This window comes from Trichosurus vulpecula, chromosome 6 (genome assembly GCF_011100635.1).
Source record: "Trichosurus vulpecula isolate mTriVul1 chromosome 6, mTriVul1.pri, whole genome shotgun sequence".
Classification (NCBI taxonomy): domain Eukaryota; kingdom Metazoa; phylum Chordata; class Mammalia; order Diprotodontia; family Phalangeridae; genus Trichosurus; species Trichosurus vulpecula.
Genome location: NC_050578.1, coordinates 69,405,178 through 69,427,440, shown reverse-complemented (window position 1 = coordinate 69,427,440; position 22,263 = coordinate 69,405,178). Strand labels below are relative to the sequence as shown.

General features: G+C 39.3%; 1 pseudogene; it reads left to right on the top strand.

Moving 5' to 3' along the window:
- Nucleotides 1-21,641: 21,641 nt before the first annotated feature.
- On the top strand, nucleotides 21,642-22,054 carry LOC118855429 (annotated as a pseudogene).
- Nucleotides 22,055-22,263: the final 209 nt, after the last annotated feature.

Below are 22,263 nucleotides of genomic sequence, written 5' to 3'. Positions count from 1 at the left end.
CTTAGGATTTTTCAAGTTTTAATTTTCAAATTTCAAAAGGTCCTAAGACATACTGTAGAATCACAGAGTTTCAGAGGTCAAAGGAGCCTCATTCAGGGTCACCCAAGGTAAAGTAGCTCCTCCTATAAAGGTCTGGCAAGCTTAGAATATGATGTTCTAAGAAATAAAAGATAGAGGCTTGTAACTAAGAATAAAACTTAGCAAACCTATAGGGTGAAAATTGACCTCTAATGAAATAGATTTCTAAGCATTATCGATGAAAAGACCATAACTGAGTAGAAACTTTCAAATTCGAACACGAGTCAAGAGAGCCTTGATAAAAGGACAAATATGAGTAAGCAATTAGAAGGTACTACATAAAAATGAAGTGTTTACTATACTAAGATCTATAGTGTGTGTGTGTGTGTGTGTGTGTGTGTGTGTAGTACCTGTTGTGGTTATTGCTGTTCAGTTATGTCCAACTCTTCCTAACACCATTTAGGGTTTTCTTGGCAAAGATATTGGAGTGGTTTGCTATTTCCTTCTCCAATTCATTTTACAGATGAGGAAACTGATGCAAATAGGGTTAAGTGACTTGCCCAGGGTCACACAGCTAGTAGGTGTCTAAGGCTAGATTTGAACTTGGGTCTTCCTAATTTTAAGCCTGGTACTCTGTCCACCAGGCCATAGTACCTGTGGTACATATCTATCTATCTATCTATCTATCTATCTATCTATCTATCTATCTATCTATCTTTATATCTATACACATACATGAATGTATATGTGTGTATATATAATATCTAAACTACTATTTGTAGTACAGACATAGACACACAGATATACACAGACATATATGTGTGTGTGCATATATACACACATACATTTTATATATACATGCACACACACACACACACACACATATATATATACAAACATGGAGAGACAGAGCATGTAATGGAGGGGGTTGGAAGGGTGGAATTGGAGGGGGACAGGGGTTCCAACTATCAAAAAGGTAAGAGAATATTTTACTTCAAATGGTAGAACAGTGAGTTTGACTTGTTCCTGGCAAAATTCTAAAACATACTATTAAAGGGATGCTCACAGAATATCTGTAAGAAGAGGCACCAATCACGAAGAGCCAGCATGGTGTCATTAAATTATTTGGAGACTAAATAACTTACAAAAAATTGGTAGGTCCCAGCTGTACCACTAACTAGGACCATGCCCTCAAAAGATCAAAGAAATAGAAATGACTCATATGTACAAAGTATGTATAGCAGGGTTTTTTTTTTGTAGTGTCAAGTAACTGTAAACTATAAAGTCATTGTATATGAATACAATGGAATACTATTGTAATATAAGAAATGATAAAAAAAAAGCCAGTTTCTGAGAAGTCTGGGAAAGCTTATATAAGAACTGATGGAGAATGAACTGCATAGAATCAGGAGAAAATTTTAGATAATTGTGAAAACAAACAAATTTGAAAAACTTAAGAACTCTTATAAATGCCATAACTAATCAATATTTTAGCAGAACAATGATAAAGCATGCTACCAACCTCCTGATGGATAGGTGATGGACTCAGGGAGCTGAATGAGTATAATTTTGGATATAACCATATGAGAATTTACTTTGCTTGACTTAACTGTGTATTTGTCAGGAGGATTTTTTTTTTTAATTGGGAGAGATGAAGTAAGGGAAGAGAAAATAGGTTTTTGTTCATTGAAAAAAAATTAATTGGATTTATTAAAAAAACAAATTATATAAACAATAGATACTTTCATCTAAGATAATAACAACAGAATTTTTTTATATAGCCAAAGCAATCCTTTGGGAAAAATTTACATATCCTAACTCCTTTATAAACAAAAAAGAGAAAGAATAGATCAATGAATAGGATATATAACTTTAAAAAATTACTAAACCCTCCCCTCCAAATTTTAAAACCTCAAATAAATATCAAAATAGAAATTATGAAAATCAAAAAAGGGATTAACAAAATTAAAAGCAAAAAAATGGAATTAGTAAATAAACCTAACACTTGGCATTTTTTTTGGAGGGGTGGGGTGTGGAATAAACCATTAGCTAATTTGATCTTAACAAGAAAGGAGAAAACCAAATTTACCAATGTCAGAAATGAAAAGTAACTCACAACAGATGAAGAAAAAATAAAAGATATTGTTAGAAACTACTTTACCCAACTATAAGCCAGTAAAATAAACAACTTAAATGAAATGAATATTTATGAAAATACAAAATGCACATAATTAACAGAACAAGAAATATAGACCTTAACTCAACCCCAGAAAAAAAATTAACTGTGGACCCTTTCCAGAAGGATGAAGGATAAAGCAGGATATCACCCCTACTATTGAGTAGTAGGTTAGTAGGGGAAAAATAATACTTTTATCAGATGATGTTAGTCAATTAGAGAACCCTAAGGAGTCAACTGAAAATAAATTAAAAAAACAATTGCTGCAAATTTGCAAGATATAAAATTAATTTGCACAAATTGTCAACATTTCTGTATATTGCCAACAACACAAAGCACGAAGAGATAGGAAAAAAGTCTGCTTAAAAGAATAACAATGTATAGAAAACACCTGAGAGTCTTTCTACCATCATATACATGGGGAATGTGATGAATACAATTATGAAATATTCTTTACACAAATAAATACAGACCTAAATAATTGGAGAAATATTAAATTCTCATGAGTCAGCAAAGCATTATAATAATAACATAATATAATAATAACAATAGCAATATTGCCTAAATAATTTATTTAGTGCTGTACCAAAGTACTAAATGATTACTTTATAGAACATGAACAAATAATCATGAAATTCATCAGGAGAAACAAAAGGAAAGAATTTCAAGGGAAGTAATGAAAAGATGCTAATGAAGGAAACCTAGAAATACCAAATCTGAAACTATATTACAAAGCAGTAATTTTTTTTTTAAAGACTTCATTTTCCCATCTAGGCCTGGGCAGAAGTAAAGTGGCTTTGCACAGGTTGATACTAGTATTCATACATACAAGAGCTTTGGACCTGTTTTCTTCCTAACTTGGGAAAGTTGGACCTCAAGTGGGCCACCTATTGGTCCCCTGTTCTCTGGGTCTCACCATATTAATTCAGAAATTAAGGGGTCCAATCAGTATAGCCCACCACAGCTCAGAACTCCTGAAACTATCAAATGCTTGTTCCACAAAAGACAATCATGAATAGCAATGTTTAACAAGACAAATAGTAAAACAGAAATCAAGGAAGTTATGTAGATTAGGGTAAATGACAGCATAGACAGAAAAGTAAATTAGCTATTTGGTTTAGGTGCAAAAATGAAATCTGAACTCAACAACAACAAAAAGAATGATTCCATTAGGAAAATCGATTCTTAGTTGGTCTCTAAAATTGCTTGGAAGATGCTGGAAGTCAAGGGGGTATATTGGTGGGTAGGGGCAGCATTCCTTACATGTCTGAAACTCCAGGGGCTCCCATTAATCCTTCCCTCTCCTACATCTCTCCTGAACTCAATTTCTCTCTCTCTCCCAAATCCATGTTCCTAGAATCCTCATCACATGTTCAGCCATCTCTCACTCAATCAGGAGTCCTATCTTCCTCTGTGTATTCAGCACTCAGGTCACAAAATTGTTCTCCAAGGAATAACCCCAAGCTGCCTTTTGGCAGGGCTGCCACATTTCAATAAGTATGAATAAAGAATAGTAAATAAGCAAGAATGTGTGCAATTGACTCCACTGTGTCATGCTTACATGATTAGCATGTATTGGAATGCAGTAGGTTAGGGAAGGGCACAAGTTTCCCCAGAGGTTGGAAGGTGAACCAAGAGACTAATTGGATAACCCCATATTTACTTGACTAATAAGAGGTCTGATGTCACTCAAAAAGGAGCAGAGCTGGGGAGAGGGTTAGCCCCCTCTCTTAGAAACATGGAGAGTTGGGCATTTCCCCACCCCTCTCTGATGTTTAGTGGAGTATATAACTTCCAGGATGAACTTGGCACTTTTGGGCTCTGCTCCTTGTCAATCCATCCAATCAGGTAACTGAGTAGCATGGCCCCTGATAATTAAGCTGGGAATGGGGAGAAGGGAATAGGGGATAGAATGTTTTTATCACATGATTCTGACCAGATTTGGGGTCAGGCCTACCCTTGGTCAGGACTACTTCAAGACCTCTTCCCTCCAAATCTTTTTTCTTTCCCCACTCCCAAGCCTATCCAGGGACAAGCCAGCTCTCTCCGTGTATTCTTAGTCTTACTTTAAACCAGTCTTTCCCTTTCCTCTTCCCCAAAAGCTCCAAGATACACATTTTATGTTTTCTGTCACATTTTATGTTATTGTGGTCTGTTATGGTATTTTCCTATCATTTAACTCATTTATCAACCCTCCAAGTGACATTTTGGAGCACATCTCTATGCTGTTTAAAATTGTCCTATCTCTGGTGATGAAGTTTCTGACAAAGACGGTGTTGCATGTCATCTTTTTTTTTAAGTAGAGGGATTACTGTAATGTACTTTAAAAGACACCTGATTTGAGTCAATCATAGATAAGAGCCAAGGTTTATAATTCTTGCAGAGCATTTTGCAGAGCAAATTCTAGTTAGAATCTCTGGAAGTTTAATTTTCTCTTATCTGCAACAGAAAAAAAACCAGAATTTAATTGTTTTATTGATAGAAAATTGAGAATACCTAGAGAAGAAAGGAGAAAGAAATTACCTTTCTATTTAAAAAAAGCAAAGGGGGAAAATGTTTGTATATTTTCCAAGGAGCAGTATGATAAAAATGTAATACATAGTTACATAACTAATGATGTAGAGTTTTATGGTACCAACTTTATAATTTTCTTTCCATTTCCATTACTTTACAGATAGAACTGGCTCTTAACCTTGAAGTCATCCTGGATTCCCTCTGCCCTCTCTTACCTCACATGTAGTCAATTGGCACATTGTACCTATTCTACCTTAGTAACATCCCTTACATCCATCCATTCCCATTGATACCAAACATACTTTGGAGAAGAACTAGGCTCATTGGGAATGGTTTCTTATAGGAGAAAGAATCATTTGAGTCGAGCTTTGAAGTGACCAAGGGATTCTGATAGGTGGAGGTAAGGGAGGAGAGCATTTGAAGCATAAGAGTGAGCCTGTGGAAGGAAAATAGATGGGAATTCCAATGTCATAAGTGGGGAAGAGAAAAGAGAACAATTTGGCTGAGAGGAAATAGTGCCCAATACATCAGGAATGGGAGGCAAATGTCAGTTGGGAAAGGGCTTTAAATGCCAAACAGAAGAGTTTAAATTTTATTTCAGAGGCTTATTCAAGAAGCCAAGGCTTTTTGAGTGGGAAAAAGCTCCCTAGTTCTATTGAGTAAAGTCATTCAGGTTCATAATTTCAGACTCATCCTTGAATCTTCCTTCACAGGAAATTAATTCCTCATATCCCGGGACTTTCCATGTCTTGTTACTTCGACCTTTGTGATATCTCGAACTTAGCACTTGTGGCACTGTCTTCTTGGATATGCTATAGTTGGGTAGGCATACACACTCCAAGTGAAAGAGTCTACTACCACCAGGGGGGGCTCATGTTCTTTTCTCCTTCCATTGATAAAAAGTCAATGCACATGAGCTGTAGTAACTTATTGATTTTTATTGTTGTTCAGGCGTTTCAGTCATGTCCGACTCTTTGTGACCCCATTTGGGGTTTTCTTGGCAAAGATACTGGAGTGGTTTGTCATTTCATTCTCTAGCTCATTTTACATATGAGGAAACTGAGGCAAATAGTGTTAAGTGATTTGCTCAGGGGTACGTATCTCGTAAGTGTCTGAGGTCTGATTTGAACTCATGTCTTCCTGACTCCAGGCCCACCACTCTATCCACTGCACCACCTAGCTGCCCATATTTGATTTTTATACACTTCCAGAATTCAGCATAAGTTGGTACTGGTGGAACACAATCATTAAGAAGTTTCACGCTTTTTAGAAAATTAGTTTAATTTTAACTACATTTAATAACTTAAATTTTTATCTAATTTTACTAGTTATCTCCATTAATTTTTTCTTTTGTTTGTCTATACTATTATTCTCTCACCATGATTAAGTAAATAACCCCTTACCTCCCATAACCCTTGATACGTGCATGGACAGTTGGAGCAAAAGAAACTCCGTATTGACCATACCTGAAAATGTATATCTTTTTGTACATTTTAAGTATATTACATCTATCAGGAGGTGATAGGCATGCTTCACCTTCATTCTTTTGAACTCATGGTTTATTATTAAGTTGATAAGTGTTTTCGAAAGTCTTTTTTTATATAATGTCATTGTAAAAATTGTTCTAGTTCTGTTCACTTTACTCTGCATCAGTTCAGAGGTCTTCTTAGTTTTATCTGAAACTCTATTTCATCATCAATTGTGGTACATTAATTCTTATGCTACAATTTGTTTAGCAGTTTCCTTACAGGAAGAAATCTCATTAGTTTCCAAATTTTGGCTGCCACAAAAAGAGCTAGGTCCTTCTCTTTTATCTTTTTTTTTTTTTTTAAATAAAGCATATGCACAGTTTAGTCATTTTGGGGCATAGTTCTAAATTACTTTCTAGAATGGCTATACCAATTCGCAGTCATTATACTGGTTTCCCATAGCCCCTCCAACATTTGTCATTTTCTTCTTTTGTCATTTTTGCTAGTCTAATTAGTGTGCATGAAGTCCCAAAGTTGCTTTCATTTGAATTTCTCTGTTCTTTATTTAGCCTCACAGCTCAGGTTAAAACAAAGACCTTCATTTGGGAATTTACAGGAAATTGGTACAAACAAGAGATTTATTGCTATGCAGTACAGCAAGCAGACCAAAAAAAAAAAAAAAAGGCATGTACACACACTATATGGCAACATAGAAGGGCAGAGGTTCATTCCCACAGATGCAAGAAATCCACCCAACGTGAGGTGGAAGAAGTTGTGTTGGGGAGAGCACATGGTCTAGGTAGGGAAGTTTTATACCCCTACAAAATAAATTTGGTAGAGAATAGGTAATCAGTGCCAGATATAGGATGGCCATTCCTAATCAAACCCAGATATAGTAGAATTCTCTTGGCTACTTACTGATAGCAGGCTCAGGTGAGTCTTGGATAGGAGTTTCTTTTTTGGGACCATAGATTGGGAGAAGGTATATTAGGAAGGCAGAATTTATGATTTCAAAGAGAATCTCATATGTGCCTAAAAGGTCTGGAACCGCAGGATATAAGGAATTCTCTAGGCAGAAGGCAGGAGAACTAAAGCATGTATTTACACTCCACAATAACAAGCCCACAAACCAGCATCCCCATTTTGATATTTTCATCAAAAGCTTCCAGGCCCAATAAGTCCGCCTTACAAGGGTAATCAGAAGGCCACAGAGAAGCGAGATGGTATAAGGCAAAATCGTATACATGCTTCCCCTCTACAGTAAGAAGATTACCCACTAGCCTCTAGTCAGCTCTGCTACCGGCAGCTCAGCTTCGGCTGTAGGTGTCTCTGGCTCCAACCGGAAAAGGAAAGGAGGATCTTCAAGCTGTCCTCTCCCCTCTTATAGAGTTTTTGACATCATCAAGTGCCGCCTGAACGACCAGGGCCGATTGGTTCTTGACTTGGCCCCTCCCCCAGCATAGACCACGTTAACACACCTCCCCTCAGCCAGCGCCACGACTCATCACACAGGAAGCTCTGGTCCTGCCCCAGAAGAGCAAGCCCCAGCGTCCAGGGAAGCTCAACGAGGCGAGCTGAGTCATTCAAAGAAAACAAAGTCCATTCTGGCTACACTCCACCCCTCACAATGTTCTAGGATGCACAATCCAATCATAATTCAAATTAAATTATATATCCTAGAACATTGTGATCCAATTATGCAGGAAACTAAAACATATCATTCACAATAAAGCAAAACATATCATTCAGTGACATTCCCAAATATTGGTTTACGATTCAAATGTGATCCACCCCTAGATCCCAGCCAGATAATCTCTTCAATCAATCATCCCAAAATAATTATTAATAATTCAGATGTCCACCCCTAGATCTTCGTATCCATTACATAGGATCAATAATATCATAACAATAAAACAATATAGCAAGGATAACACAAAATAAGTACACAGAACACTATCATCATCCCCCCCTCAAACAATTGGGGCTCAAAATCTTGGGGTAAGGGGTGAAAGTCTCATTTTCCATAGCTTCTTCTTGCTGAAATTGGATGTAGAGGTGTCCCTGTCCCAAAGAGTCCAATTCCAGAGTTCAGTTCTTTAGCAAGCTGGCAGGAATTCCAAGAATGCTACGTGCTTAGGCAGTCACCGGAAACTGCAGGGTGCTTAAACCTGCAGGAGACAGAACTAGCGACAAGGTTAACTAAAACAGAGAACAAAAAGAGTAGGCAAGTATGGGCTATTATCCTTCAAATAAAATCATCTCCAGTTTAGTTGAAATTTCAGTTATGCAGAGATCCAATATCAGAGCCAAACTCAGATGGGAAATGTTTCTTTTTAAACGGAACACAATGAGGAAACTAAGCCAAGAAGATCCCACCCTAGATGGAGACCAGGATTGTCCTCCCAGCCTTTCCCCAGATGTACAAGGGAAACCAGGAGGATCCCATCCTAGATAGACTAGGATTGTCCTCCCAGCCTTTCCCCAGATGTACAAGGGAAACCAGGAGGATCCCATCCTAGATAGACTAGGATTGTCCTCCCAGACTTTCCCCAGATGTACAAGCTTTCATCCGTTAATCACACAAAGTCACCTTCCCTCTGAGTGGCTTGTGGCAATTACCAGCATCAGCCATACCTGTGGGGTCCGTGAATCTAATATTATAGCCCTATTCACGGTAAAATATATGGTTCAGGGGCACGATTTGGTAATTATCTTCCCCTGAATAGACAACTGTTACAGTGTTGTTCTTCCCATGGGCTATGACTTCTGCAGCCTTTGGAATATCATCTGGCTTCCGTTTTACCCATACCTTAGCTCCCAACTTTATTCTATCAATGGAGCAAGCCCCTTTTGCCCCTCTAGTAGTTATTTTGGGAGGAGGGTCAGTTTTCACAAAGGGTATTTTTTCACAGGGGATAATAATCACTTGAACTGTCCTATCATTCCTACCAAATTGTACAGGTTTTTCACCCAAATTCTGGAGTGTCACAACAATTTCTTTTTGATAATTCGAATCTATCACTCCAGCCAATACATGTACTCCTTGAGCTGCTAATCCTGGTTTAGGTAATATCTGTCCAAAATGATTCTTGGGGATTCTCATACATACTCCAGTAGGGGTTTTTCTTATCTCTTTCCTATTCAACCTAAAATTCTCTATACAATGTAAATCATATCCTGCCGAACCAGGTGTTCCTGGACATGGTAGGGGGACATCTTCCCTCACAGTCCAAAATTCAATATTTTGGATCTCACGTGTTTGCTGTTCTCTAATCTGCAAATTTGGGGTCATCATTCTGGCTAGAGGTATACTCCCCCCAAGGAACTATTATTCAAATTACGTAAGTCAATAGACAAATTATCCTTCCAATGTCGATATGAATTATTAGAGCTTAATTTTCTCAGCTGTTCTTTCAACAATCCATTCATTCTTTCAATCAGCCCAGATGCTTGTGGGTAATATGGAATATGATATATCCATTCTATATTGTTCAACACACAATATCTTTTCACTTCTTTGCCCTTGAAATGTGACCCATTGTCACTTTGAATCTGCATTGGGGGTCCATAGTATAAACTTACAATATCTAGGGTTTTACAGGTGTTTTTCTGAGTTGCATCCTTATAAGGACAAGCCACTAGTACACCTGAATAGGTGTCAACACACGTACATACATATTTACATCCTTTATCCTGGGGTAGTGGGCCAATATAATCTATCTGCCAAATTTGGGCTGGAACTTTTCCCCTTGCTATTTCTCCAGTTACTATCCTAGGAAGAGTTCGTTCTTTTTCTAATTGACATATACAACACCCCTCTGTTATTTGTTTTAACAACGCATGAGAGATACTGATACCCCGATCCTGTGCCCATCGGTGGGTGGCCTGGACCCCTAAATGGCTGGCGGTCTGGTGGACCCATCTTGCTAAGGCTGAGTCATCAGTTGGAGTTGGAGTAAGGACAATACATTCAGTGGCAATCTTATCTAGTCGATCCGCGTGTGCATTGTACTCACGCTCTGGTGTGGTCAGGGTTGGGTGAGCATCAACATGAAAAACTGACAAATCCGTAACGAAAGACATGTCCCATATATTTTCCTATAACTCTTTACCCCAAACTTGTTTGCCATGAATCTCCCAATTCTGATTCCTCCATATAGGCATCCAAGTAGCTAATCCATTAGCTACCGCCCATGAATCAGTAAATATATGACACTGTCCTCCCTTCTCCATTCTGATGGCCTGATGTACTGCCATCAGTTCAGCATATTGGCTACTTCCCCCTATCCCAGAACTTTCCAGAGTTCGCCTAGTACACGGGTTATAGGCTACTGCTTTCCAATGTCTCTTCTGTCCTAAATATTTTGCTGTCCCGTCAGTAAACCAAGCGTGTTTCTTCTGTTCTACACTTAGTCCATCATACCCATTATTCCATTTCACTAAGGATGGCACCATCTGTTGCTTAGATTCAATGGGTTTTTCATTTCTCTCAGTGCCAATGTTCGCCACCGATTCATGTAAAGCAGAAACTCCACTTTTGCCTGCTCTGGACCTATTCTGAATATACCACTTCCATTTGATTATGCTCGCCTCTTGTGCATGTCCAATTCTGTGAGAAGCTGGGGTACTCATTACCCAAGTCATAATTGGAATTCCAGGCCTTAATATCACTTCATGACCCAGGGTTAGTTGCTCAGTTTCTACTAAAGCCCAATATGCAGCTAACAGCTGCTTCTCAAAAGGTGTATACTGCACTCCAGATGAGGGCAATTTCCTTGACCAAAAGCCTAAAGGTACACTTCGGCTCTGTTGTTTTTGCCACAGACTCCAATTTGCATAGTCATCTTGTACAGTCACTTGTAACTCCACTGGCCCATTTTGCATAGGCCATAAGTCCAGGGCTAATTGTATAGCAGCCTTTGCTTCCTCAAAAGCTCTACTTTGTTCAAGGCCCCAATCGAATTCATATTTCTTTCTGGTGACTTTATACAAGGGTTTTAAAATTTGTCCCAAATGTGGGATGTGGTGTCTCCAATAACCAAATAGCCCTATGAACTTTTGGGCCTCTTTCTTATTAGTAGGGGTGGGAAAATCCTGAATTTTTTTTCGAGCTTGTGGGAGAATTTCTCGCAGTCCTCTATTCCACTGTATCCCCAAGAATTTTACAGTTTTAGTTGGCCCTTGAACCTTTGCGGGGTTGATTTCCCATCCTTTGCTTTTCATATGGTCAATTAATAATGCTAAACTCTCCTCCACTTCTTTTATATTCTTTCTATGTATCATGATGTCATCTATGTAATGTGTGAGCTGTACACCAGGTAGCTTTAATTCATCCAAATGCTCAGGTACAATCCTGTGGCAAATAGTTGGGCTATGAATATATCCTTGTGGCAGGCGTGTAAATGTACACTGTCGGCCTTGCCAAGCAAAAGCAAACTGGTTCCATTGCTTGGGGTCTATTGGGATCGTAAAGAAGGCATTGGCCAAATCAATAACTGCATACCAAGTCCCTTCGTGTTTTTGTATTCTCTCTATTAAAGTAACCGTGTCTGGAACAGCAGCATACAAGGGAGGAGTCACTTTGTTCAGCTGTCTATAATCTACTGTCATCCTCCATGTCCCATCTGACTTTCGGACTGGCCAGACAGGGTTGTTCCATTGAGTAGTTGTAGGGACTAACACTCCTGCCTCAACACATTCTCTTATAGTGTTGGCAATTTCATCTTGCCCACCTGGCACATGATATTGCCTCAAAGTAATTACTTCAGAAGGTTCGGGCAAAGTGATTGGATCCATCTTGATTTTCCCCACTAAGACTGCATTAATGCCTATTTTCCTCACAGCAAACTGGTATTTCCCTTCAGGTAAATTTAAGGTCATACCCTTCAAAATGTCTATTCCAATGATGTATTCAGGAATAGACACAATAACCACACTATATTCTTTCTTGGGCAACTGTCCAATTTTCATCATCAATTTAACTTGTCTGGCTGATATTTCAGTCCCTCCTAGTCCTGTGATGGTAATAGGAGTTCCATGGCTGAATTTGTCTGGATTCCCATAGATAAGGGTGGCCTCGGCCCCAGTGTCTATCAATGCCCTAGTTACTGTACTTGACCCATTTTTCCAATATATGGTCAAGTTAATGTGAGGTCTGCAATCCAGCTTATGTATTTCCTTAATTTGGGCTGGGGCCTGGCCTGTTTCCTAGTATTCCCTAGCATGTGATTCACTTGAGTATGAAGGTTCACCATCTGTAGCATTTGCAGGAGCAGTTCTTATTTCCCTGTCTCTCCTGTTATTGAGTCCTTTATCTTGGTACATCCTGTACAATTCATTGGTTGGAATGCCATCTATCATTTCAAAACCTACCCCTGCTCTCAATAGAGCAGTAAACTTTTCTTTTCTTGTCACTCCATTTTGGCGCCAAGTTTATTGGCTGTTCACCCTTCTCTCTCGAGGAGATCTATCCCTTCCCCAGTTTCCTAAGTCATGTAACTGTAAAATCTTATTTATCACCTCTGTAAGATGGCTCCCTACTTCCCCAAGTAACAGATTCAAAATTCGTTGTTTATAAGCAGGGGGAGCTGTCCTAATTATTAAATTCCTATGAGGGATTCCTATGGGATCATTGTAATATTTGTCTGCAGTTCCTGTCATAATAGCAGTCTTCATTACCTCCTCCTTTAGTCTCATGATACAATCTTTAAGTGAATACCAGGGTCTGTGCTCAGTGGGCCACATAGAATCATTAGTATATCTCTTATTGCATCCCGCAGCAGCTAATGCCAACAGAGTAGTCCTGCTAGCATCATCTCCTTGCTGATGATGTTCCCTAAAAGCTTGCTGAACTAGAGGATCGTGGCTGATACCTATGAATCTCATACAGTCCCTCTTATCTACTAATATTCCACCGGCCCCTTGATCACTGAGCCTTACCATCCAAGATATTAATGGTTCTCCTACTCTTTGGCTGAATCTACTCAAAATATCTGTGACCTCTTGTGGAGAGAAATCTTCCTGAAATTCCCTCGTAACTAAATTGCCACCTCTGGTTTCTGTCCTCCTCCTCTCTACAGGACGAACGCTTGTCTGAGTATTTAACCATCTCCCATTCTCTGTGGGAGGGATGTCCTGAACCCTAGTAGCATTTTCTCTCTCAGCCCCTAACATTGTCTCATTTTCCCCCCACTCGCTTCCCCTGCCACCATGGCAAGGACAAAGCAGGCAGTCAGGCTTGGTCTGGGCTGAGTTGGGATGCACTCTTGGCTTATTTGGCCTCCTGTTGCTCCTAGCCACATTAATAGAAAAGTTCTCATCTGAGTCAGTGGGTTCTTGAGCAGCAATTTGTTCTCCTGCTATCTGAGATTCCCCTTCTTGCTGTGGGGTAGGAGCGCCCCCATCTCTTTCACTTAATCTCAATCTTTCATATACTAGCCGGTAGGCTGATAACACTATCCAGCTTTGCCTAGATAGTGATGCCCCTGACTGAATCCCAACCTCTTGTAAACACCTTTCCAAATCCTTAGGATCTCCTCTCTGTAGCCTTGGTTCCCAGTTTTCACAGGGTCCGGCTTTTTTAGCCAATTCCTTTGCTAAGGAGGAATAAAATGGATCCTCCCACCCTGGGATATTCATCTCTTCCTCTGAAGTTCTTCTGCTTCTGAACAGAGATCTTATATCTAGCGATCCCATCCACCTCGTCGCCAAATATATTAGGAAGGCAGAATTTATGATTTCAAAGAGAATCTCATATGTGCCTAAAAGGTCTGGAACCGCAGGATATAAGGAATTCTCTAGGCGGAAGGCAGGAGAACTAAAGCATGTATTTACACTCCACAATAACAAGCCCACAAACCAGCATCCCCATTTTGATATTTTCATCAAAAGCTTCCAGGCCCAATAAGTCCGCCTTACAAGGGTAATCAGAAGGCCACAGAGAAGCGAGATGGTATAAGGCAAAATCGTATACATGCTTCCCCTCTACGGTAAGAAGATTACCCACTAGCCTCTAGTCAGCTCTGCTACCGGCAGCTCAGCTTCGGCTGTAGGTGTCTCTGGCTCCAACCGGAAAAGGAAAGGAGGATCTTCAAGCTGTCCTCTCCCCTCTTATAGAGTTTTTGACATCATCAAGCGCCGCCTGAACGACCAGGGCCGATTGGTTCTTGACTTGGCCCCTCCCCCAGCATAGACCACGTTAACACACCTCCCCTCAGCCAGCGCCACGACTCATCACACAGGAAGCTCTGGTCCTGCCCCGGAAGAGCAAGCCCCAGCGTCCAGGGAAGCTCAACAAGGCGAGCTGAGTCATTCAAAGAAAACAAAGTCCATTCTGGCTACAGAAGGTTTGAATTGGCTATCTGAGGCAGCTCACAGCTAAGAGTTTTATTGAACTAGAGGCTATGAGCGTTAACTGTTTGACACAGGGTTAAAATAGGTCAGAAAAATATGAACCTGTCTATCCTTGCCTATATGGTCCAATTAGTCCATTTGCCATAACTCATGAGGACAGAGAGATCTAGGAATTGTGTCTTTAAGTCTATATCTTCTTGGGTAGAAAGAACAGTAAATAGCACAGTCCTTGACTATCTGAGTAATCAGAGCAGCTTCTGGTATAATACTAAGGTGAGCAAATCACTGGGTCAATGCAGAGAAGAAACGTATTTTCTCCTTGACCTGGGAGCTCTGGAATTTGGCTATAATATTCCTATAATATTTTCATTTTGGGATCTCTTTCAGGAGGTGATAGGTGGATTCTTTCAATTTCTATTTTACCCTCTGGTTTGAGAATATTGGAGCAGTTTTCCTTGATAATTTCTTGAAAGATAACATCTAGGCTCTTTTTTTGATCATGGCTTTCAGGTAGTTCAATAATTTTTAAATTATCTCTCTTGGATCTGTTTTCCAGGTCAGTTGTTTTTCACATTGTCTTCTATTTTTTTCATTCTTTTGGTTTTGTTTTTATTGTTTCTTGATTTCTCATAAAGTCATTAGCTACCATTTGCTTAATTCTAATTTTTAAGGAATTATTTTCTTCAGTGAGTTTTTCTACCCCCCTTTCCATTTGGCCAATTATATTTTTTAAGGAGCTTTTTTCTACCCTCCCCCCACCCCAAGATGGCATATATTCTGATTGCCCCTTTCCCCAGTAAGCTCTCCCTTCTGTCACCCCACTCCCCCCCATCCCCTTTCCCCTTACTTTCTTGTAGGGCAAGATAGATTTCTATACCCCATTGCTTGTATATCTTATTTCCCAGTTGCATGTAAAAAAAACCAAACAACTTTTTTTCTTTCAGCACTTGTTTTTAGAACTTTGAGTTCCAAATTTTCTCCCTTCTTCCCTCCCCACCCACCCTCCTTGAGAAGGGAAGCAATTCGACATAGGCCACATATGTATCATTATGCAAAACACTTCCATAACAGTCATTTTCCCTCCATCCTATGCTGTCCGCCTTTATTCAGTTTTATCCCCTTGACCCTGGCCCTTTTCAAAAGTGTTTGCTTTTGATTACCTCCTCCCCTGCTCTGCCCTCCCTTCTATCATCCCCTCTCTCATCCCCTTTCCCCCCTACTTTCCTGTAGTGTAAGATACCCAATTGAGTGTGTATGTTATTCCCTGCTTTTAAGTCAAATCTGATGAGAGCAAGATTCATTCATTCACTTTGACCTGCCCCCTCTTCCCTTCCAATAGAATTGTTTTTTCTTGCCACTTTTATGTGAGGTAATTTACCCCATTCTATCTCTCCCTTTCTCCTTCTCCCAATATATTTCTCTCTCACCTCTTAATTATATTTATTTATTTATTTTTAGATATCATCCCGTCATATTCAACTCACCCTGTGCCCTTTGTCTATATATATATGCATGTTCCCTTCAACTACCCTAATACTTAGAAAGGTTTCATGAGTTACAAATATCATCTTTCCATGTAGGAATGTAACTCAAACAGTTCAAGTTTGGTAAGTCCCTTATGATTTCTCTTTCCTGTTTACCTTTTCATGCTTCTCTTGATTCTTGTATTTGAAAGTCAAATTTTCTCTTTAGCTCTGGTCTTTTCTTTTTCAAGAATGCTTGAATGTCCTCTATTTTATTGAAAATCCATATTTTGTCCTGGAGTATTATACTCAGTTTTGCTGGGTAGGTGATTCTTGGTTTTAATTCTGACTCCTTTGACCTCTGGAATATCATATTCCAAGCCCTTCAATCCCTTAATGTAATAGCTGCTAGATCTTGTGTCATCCTAATTGTGTTTCCACAATACTCGAATTGTTTCTTTCTGGCTGCTTGCGATATTTTCTACTCGACTTGGGAACTCTGGAATTTGGCAACAATATTACTAGGAGTTTTCTTTTTGAGATCTTTTTCAAGGGGTGTTTGGTGGATTCTTTAAATTTCTATTTTACCCTCTAGTTCTAGAATATCAGGACAGTTTTCCTTGGTAATTTCTTGAAAGATAATGTCAAAGCTTTTTATCATGACTTTCAGATAGTCCAATAATTTTTAAGTCATCTCTCCTGGATCTATTCTCTAGGTCAGTGGTTTTTCCAATGAGATATTTCACATTGTCTTCCATGTTTTCATTCCTTTGGTTCTGTTTTATAATATCTTGATTTCTCATAAAGTCACTAGCTTCTTCTTGCTCCAATCTAATTTTTAAGGTAGTATTTTCTTCAGTGGTTTTTTGGACCTCCTTTTCCATTTGGCTAATTCTGCCTTTTAAAGCATTCTTCCCCTCATTGGCTTTTTGGAGCTCTTTTGCCATTTGGGTTAGTCTATTTTTTAAGGTGTTATTTTCTTCAGTATTTTTTTGGATTTCCTTTAGCAAATCATTGACTTGTTTTTCATGATTTTCTTGCATTACTGTCATTTCTCTTCCCAGTTTTTCCTCTACTTCTCTTACTTGCCTTTCCAAATCCTTTTTGAGCTCTTCCATGGCCTGAGACCAATTCATATTTTTCTTGGAGGCTTTTGATGTGGGCTCTTTAACTTTGTTGACTTGTTTTGATCTTGTCACCAAAAAAAGATTCAATAGTCTGCGTCCTTTTGTGCTGCCTGTTCATGTTCCCAGCCAACTACTTGGCCCTTGAGTTTTTTTGTCAGGGTATAACTGTTTGTAGAGTAGAGAGTACTTTGTCCCAAGCTTTAGGGGCTGCACTGCTGTTTTCAGAGCTACTTCTACTCCATTGTCACTACAAGTTCTGCCACAGCAGCACTCCTCCTCCCCCAAGAACCACCAACGGGGACCGGGACCCAGATCCAAGCAGGACAAAGCAAGAGAACCCTGTCTCTGCACCAGCAAAGCACTCCCTGCACTCCTGCTCTGATCTACTATTTGATTCCTCCCACCGTGTGAGCCTGGGGCCAGAAGCAACCACAGCTGGAGCTCTGGAAGCAGCTGCAGGAGCTTCCTGCTGCTGCAGCCACCATGCCACACCACCTCTGCCACCCCCAGGTCTGGGGCTGACCACACACTCCTCTCACCCTGATCCAGCAGTTTTCCCACTGACCTGCTAAGTTGTCTATGGGTGTTTTTGGGTTGAGAAGTCTGGTAGGTGCCACAGCTCAGTGATTTGTGGCCCTACGGCATGCTCCAACCGATCTCCTCAGTGCCTGGTCTGTCCTGGCGTGGCCCACACTGGGCTGTGCTCTGCTTCCAGCATGGTGCGATAGACACTTCCCAGCGACCATCCAGGTCGTCTTGGGCTGGAGACCTGCTTCCCTCTGTTATTTCATGGGTTCTGTAGCTCTAAAATTTGTTCAGAGCCATTTTTTACAGGTGTTTGTAGTGATTTGGGGGAGAGCTTAAGTGAGTCCCTGTTTTCTTGCCTCCATCTTGGCTCTGCCCCCCCCCCCAAGTTTTCTTCTTCAATGAATTTCTGTGCTTCTTTTTCCATTTGGCCAATGTTAAGTTTTAAGGCATTTTTCTCCTCATTAGCTTTTTGTACTTCTTTTACCATTTGGCCTAGTCTGTTTTTTAAGGTGTTATTTTCCTTGGTATTTTTTTTGTGTCTCCTTACCAAGCTATTGACTTATTTTTCATGATTTTCTTGCATCACTCTCACTTCTCTTCCCAATTTTTCCTCTTCTTCTCTTACTTGATTTTCAAAATACTTTTGGAGCTCTTTCATGGCATGAGACCAATTCATATTTTTCTTGGAGGCTTTGTATATAGGAACTTTGACTTTGTTATTTTCTTCTGAGTGTGTGTTTTGATCTTCCTTGTCACCCTAATAACTTTCTATGTTCAGAATATTTTTCTGTTGTTTCCTCATTTTCCCAGCCTATTACTTGATTTTTAACTCTTTGTTAAAGTAGGGCTCTGCTTCTAGGGAGGAGGGCGCATTGTCCCAAGCTTCAGGGGTTTTATGCAGCTGTTTTCAGAGATTCTTCTAAGGATCTGTAAGTTTTCAGTTCTTCCAAAGTGGCGTGATCTAAGGAGAGGTGCTTATTACTCTTCTGGCCTGTGCTCTGGTCTATGAGTCACCATGAACACTCTTTTCTGCCCTGTAACTGTGACCAGGGTCCCTACTCCAATGTAGCCACATGCTCTCCTATGCTAGTGCTCCTCCTTGCCCTGGGATTGCCACCCAGGTCTGTGATCCAGATCCAAGTATGGATAAAGCAACAGAATCTTGCCTCAGTGTTAGCAAAGAGACCCCTGTAATCTCCTTCTGACTAGTTGTTCAACCCCTTTAAGGTCTGTGGGCTGAGAGCTCCAGAAGTAGCCACTGCTGCTGCTGATTCAGGGGCTCCCACAGCCTACTCTTGGTTTGCTGGAGCCAGGTCTGCACTGGTACAGCCTCTGCTGGACTGCGCTTCTCTCTCACCCTGGTGCAAAAGACCTTTCTTGCTGACCTTCTAAGCTGTCTTGGGCTGGAAATTTGTTTCACTCTGTCATTTTGTGGGTTCTGCTGCTCTAGAATTTGTTAAGAGTCATTATTTAAAGGTATTTGTGGGGGCTTGGGGGAGAGCTCAGGTGAGTCCCTGCCCTTATTCCGCCATCTTGGTTCTGCCTCTATTTATTTCATTTTCAACATCATTTAGATAAAAAATAATTTGGGTACTATAATTATAGTCCACCTCATTTATAGTTTACTAAAAAAATTCCCCCAAACAATGCTGTGATTGATCAAGTAGTATTCCTCATTTACAAATGAGGAAGCTTAAAACTCAGAGAACTTAAGTAAGGGGAAAAATTATGACTTTAATCTTGGATTCTAATTTGAATCCAAGTCCAGAGCTTTTTAAATGTGAAGGGCATAGTATTTTGCCTCTAACAGTTTCATCTTTGGCATAGCTAACACTTCTAAGCATGAAGTCTTAGGCTCAAAGGTCACAGAATCAGAGCTGGAGAGGGCATTTTACAGATCAGGAAACCAAGGCTCAAAGAGATGAAGTCACTTGCCCAAGGTCACACAGATAGCAAGTAGCAAAGGTGGAATTTGAACTGAGGTCCACTGATCCCAGCATTTCCCACTGTACCACCAGGACTTTCACTCTTACTTACTACTTGCGTATAGAAGCATAGAACATTAGAGCTGGAGTACCCTGAAAGATTGTATCCAATTCCTTTTATTCCAATTTTCTGTATAATAAATCTATGCTGACCAGGCCTTTGGCATTGGCATTTTCTTTGGAACATCTAAAAATGGACATTCTAGGAAGTGGTTACGCTTATATATATTTTATGCCTACTTATAATTTATAGGTTATGCCTATATAAAATTGTCAAAGTCACAATTTAAAAAAAAAAGACAAGTGAACAAATAAAATGAAAATACACAGGAAAAAATATGATAGAATACTGCATTAGTCATAGCACTTAAAACTTCTAGATGGAATTTTAAAGGAAAACAATTGCTCTCAAAATAGTATCATGCCCTAGATACCTCTTCAATGTGCCCTTATTTACAGTAATTATATGTAATCGAATTTTTTTGATTGTTTGGGAGAGTTTTTTTTTTGGTAAACTATAAATGAGATGGGCTATAATTATAGTACCCAAATTATTTTTTTTCTAGATCATGTTGAAAGTGAAGGAAATAGAGGCAGAGCCAAGATGGTGGAGTAAAAGCAGGGACTCACCTGAGCTCTCCCCCAAACCCCTACAAATACATTTAAATAATGACTCTAAACAAATTCCAGAGCAGCAGAACCCACAATAATTGAATTTTGAATGGATATTTTTTATTTTATTGTTTCTCCAATTACATGTAAAAACAATTTTTAACATTTGTTTTTAAAATTTTTTGAATGCCAAATTCTTTCTCTCACTCTCTCCCTCATTGAGAAGGCAAGCAATTTGATATAAGCTGTACATGTGCAGTCATGGAAAACATAATTTATATGGAATAATTGAAAACTAAATCTCTTTCTGTATGGATTTATTTTTTTTAATCAGATGGGATAAATTGGATATTTGTTTTAGTTGGCAGTATTGAGTGTTATGCCACAGTGAATTCCTGACAAATGGGTTCAAGGATATCATTTAACTAAATAATGAATGTTTAACTTTAAAAAGCAAAAGTCCTCTTGCAAACATTGGGCTCAGCCAATATAAGATAGATAGAATGGCCACCTTTGCCCACATTAACAAATAAACAGATCATCTGAATGAGAGGAAGTAACACCCATTCTGACTCATTAACCAAATTTACTTTGACCAGGTCTTTATCTGGAAAAAGAATTATCAGGTCTTTAATCCCTTTCACTAAAAGTAAGAAAAGAACAAAAAGAAAAAATATGAAAACAGTTTTGAAAGTGTAAGTTTATCTTAAAAAGCAAATTACCTTATTTTACAAAAAAAATCCTTCTTTATTTTATTCTAAACTTAAGAAATAAAGCAAGCATTTCCATAACACACTAGAATAAAGAAAATGATTTTACATGAAACTGCAAATCTATTGTGTACAACTTGCTATTCCTTTTAAATACATAATAAAATTATCATGTAACTTTTTCTTCCCCCTGTTATATATATTTTATGTATATTCTCTGTGTGTATATGTATCTACAGCTATGTATTTAGATATTGATAGATATATGAGTTTGTGTTTTCTCATCCTATAGAATGTAAGCACCAGGGACTTTCATTTTTATCTTTGCCTCCCAAGTACTAAGCACATTGAAGGGACTTAATAAATATTTGTTTGTTGATTAATGGATTTTTCTGGTATTTTAATGGATCTAAAAAGATACTGGAGTGGTTTGCCATTTCCTTCTCCAGCTTTTTTTTAACATGTTATTATATGCGTTGTTTAGTTATCCTGTTTTTCATCATCTTTTGCTTTTTTGTATTTAAAAATATTATTGATGTCTCTCTGGGTAGGCTAGGGGCAGGGATACAGGGGGAAACTATAGTGATGTAAAAAAAGGCAACAAAGCCCTATTTAAAAAGATATTACAAATGAAAGAAAAGTTGTATAAGAAGTGCTCTAGGGGGTCTTTTCCAGACAGCAGACAAGATGGCGGAAGTGGAGCAGAAGAAGAAGCGAACCTTCTGGAAGTTCACCTACCGCGGCGTGGACCTGGATCAGCTGTTGAACGTGTCCTATGAACAGCTCGTGCAGCTGTGCAGCGCTCGGCAGCGTCGGCAAACAGCATTCCCTCCTGAAGCATCTGAGGAAGGCCAAGAAGCAGGCGCCCCCATGGAAAAGCCAGAGGTAGTGAAGACACACTTTCGTGACATGATCGTCCTGCCCCAGATGGTGGGAAGTATGTGGGCGTCTATAATGGCAAGACCTTCAGTCAGGTAGAAATTAAGCCCGAGATGATCGGACACTACCTGGGTGAATTCTCTATCACCTACAAGCCTGTGAAAGATGGCCGGCCAGGTATTGGAGCCACCCACTCCTCTAGTTTCATATCTCTCAAGTAACCTGGATCCTAACAATAAAAACACGAAGGTTCTTAAAAAGTCTTCTAGGGTCTATATAGATCATGAGTCAGTGAACTTGGATGGAAAAATTATATTTGTATTTCAATAAAATTGATATCCTTTACAAAAAAAAATTGATGGCCATAGTGCATTGCCTCTAACAGTCTCATCTTCGGCAGTTAACAGTTAATTTAGTTAAAAGTTAATTA